Source organism: Seriola lalandi, unplaced genomic scaffold (assembly GCF_002814215.2).
Source record: "Seriola lalandi dorsalis isolate HSWRI2012SDOR001 ecotype SW California unplaced genomic scaffold, Sedor1 jcf7180002054648, whole genome shotgun sequence".
Classification (NCBI taxonomy): Eukaryota; Metazoa; Chordata; class Actinopteri; order Carangiformes; family Carangidae; genus Seriola; species Seriola lalandi.
The window spans coordinates 48,685-51,459 of NW_019525201.1; the positions used below are offsets into that span (position 1 = coordinate 48,685).

The 2,775-nt window shown below is 43.4% G+C and overlaps 1 protein-coding gene across 2 annotated transcripts in view; it reads right to left on the bottom strand.

Annotated features, from left to right (window-relative positions):
• LOC111665495 (Rho guanine nucleotide exchange factor (GEF) 4) overlaps nt 1-2,775 on the bottom strand; it is a 117,814-nt gene that overhangs the window by 21,821 nt on the left and 93,218 nt on the right. The gene's annotated exons all lie outside the window — the stretch shown is intronic.

A 2,775-nucleotide genomic window follows, 5' to 3' on the forward strand; every position in this document is an offset into this window, starting at 1 on the left:
GGGGGCAGACACCCCAGTGGCTGAATGCTACTGTACCAAAAAACAACAGAGCACAGAAACATCAAACACAGACTGACATCATGTGACAGCTCGTGTGAAGCTGGACAGGCCTTTAACTTCCTCATGTGTGAAACAGACAACGACCACGAGTGTCATCAACGAGGCTCCAACTTTATTTTCCTCTTCAATTTATCATCACGTTACAAAGCTCTACTCCAACATTTGTTCATATAGGAGAAAACATTTTAGATTTTTCATTATCGTGACTTTTTGTAATAAAACATCTGAACACTCAGCTGTTCTTCCTCAGCTCGTCTTTGAGCAGAAAACATCAGAAGGAGCGTCTGAGAGTCGAGTGACGAGCGACTTCAAACATCAGTGGAAACCGATAATGTTCATTAGCGCTGCACAACTAATGAAAATATAATCTAAATCTCAATATGGCCACGTGCAATACTCAAATCACAGCAGCTGTAGTTTTTTATATGAAGGTAAAATGTGTCTAATTGTTGTACATTGTTAGCATTAGCATTGTTAGCACCATCAGTGTTGTGGAGCTGCAGAGACGCTCTGACCTACAGATCATGTTCTCCAGACGCAACATGATCCAACAACAATCACATCTTCATCATTTTACATTTTTCTCAGTGAAAATGAAAATGATCATTCACACTGAAATCATAATATCTGTCAAAATATTTTCAATATGATTGTTTTGCATATTGAGCAGCTCTAATGTTCATTAATGATGTTTTAGTTTGTAGTTCAGGTTCAATCTCAACTGTCGTCTAGATGCAAATATATTTAACAATATTAATAATAATATCATTGTTTCATACATGAGCATCACTTTATAAATACCTAGGTTTCATACATGCATTTAGTACAGGTAACCATGACGACACTCTCTGAGCAGGCCCCTCCCTGCAGGAGCCTGATGGGTGGAGTCTGGTCGTCAGGGAGATTATGCTCACCTGGTGTGGCTGCAGCCAGTCTCTTTCTCTCTCTCTGTCTGTCTCTCTCTCTCTCTTTGTCTCTCTCTGTCTCTCTCTCTGTCTCTCTCTCTCTGTCTGTCTCCCTCTCCCTTTCTGTCTCTCTCTCTCTCTTTCTCTCTCTCTGTCTCTCTCTGTCTCTCTCTCTGTCCGTCTCCCTCTCTTTGTCTGTCTCTCTCTCTGTCTCTCTCTCTCTTTCTCTCTCTCTGTCTGTCTCCCTCTCCCTTTCTGTCTCTCTCTCTCTCTTTGTCTCTCTCTGTCTCGCTCTCTCTCTGTCTGTCTCCCTCTCCCTTTCTCTCTCTCTCTTTGTCTCTCTCTGTCTCTCTCTCTGTCTGTCTCTGTCTCCCTCTCTCTGTCTGTCTCTCTCTCTGTCTCGCTCTCTCTCTGTCTCTCTCTCTCTCTTTCTCTCTCTGTCTGTTTCTCTCTCTCTCCCTCATTATTTTCAGATTATTTTCAGATAGATTTTCAGTCCTAACTCATGTGTTGGTCTTCCCTCCTCTGTCCAGCCTGGAGCCGGGACATGATGGTCAAGTTGTTATTATTATTAAACGTGGTTCAGACTGGTTCAGTGGTTGAGGCTGCAGACGAAGCTCAACTTCCTTCAGGGATTATATTACAGACATTTACAATCTTTCACTGAACTGTGAGCAGCCGCCTCACGGCTCCCTGTCAATGACTGGTAAGTTGTAACCATGGAGATCTTTCCCATCACCGCCTTTCTACATGAACAAACATCATCCATGGCAGCACAACATACCAGTGCGCACATCAACACACAGGTCTGTTGTTCCTGACAGTCAGAAGAATCAGTCTAATTTTAGACTCTGATTTAAGTTTCCCACATCAGCAAATAACCAGGACAGCTTTCTTCTGCCTGAGGCTGTTTTTAACTCAACAAGATGCTGAGAAGGAGATTAGAAACTGTGACCCTGTTTTAACTTCTGAAAAAGTCAAGTGAGAAACTTCAGATAAATCAGAATCTGCTGCTGGACATTTGACAAAAACAAAGAGTAGAGCAGATTCCTCCTCCCTGTTTCTTTAAAACTCTCAGAGGTCCGGCTCTTACATCACTGACAGTCTGTTGTTTCATGTCCCTCCACTAGCCCTGACATCGTCTACAGCAAGGCCTCCAATATACACCTGGGGAGGGAGCTCCACCCACTGTGCACCTAAACTGTGGAACAACCAACAGGAACATTGAGGGGTGGAGTCAGTCGACATTTTTAAATGATGACTGACGTACGTACCTGAACATACCAGCGTCGCTTTTAATTAGCTCTTAGACTCGTTTTAATTTTATTTCTGATTTCTGATTTAATTTTTTCTCTTGAATATTTTCCCTGTTTTAACTCCATTTCTCTTTTATATGTGTCAAAGCACTTTGAGCTGTATCCTGTGTATGGAAAGTGCTGTATAAATAAAGTTTATTATTATCATTATTTTTCTTTGTGATAACAGGTTTGAAATGAAACATCCTCCGTCTGTGTGAAGCAGCTTTCTTCCTCCTCTCTTTCCAGGAGCGTCTGAACTCTCTGGCTACCTGGCTGAGCAGCTAAAAATATACTTGCTGTCACACCTCATCATAGGCGTCACCCTCAGCTCCCTCACCGACAGCTGTTGCCACGGAGGATGTATCCGTGGCGACAAATCACCGTGGAGACGGAGAGAGTAGTGAAGGAACACAGAGAGCCCCCGGGTGACGAGGAAGAGATGCACTTAGAAACAGGACTCAGCACAATGCATGATGAGATGCAGTAGCTTGGGGGGAGGTGGGGGGGGGGGG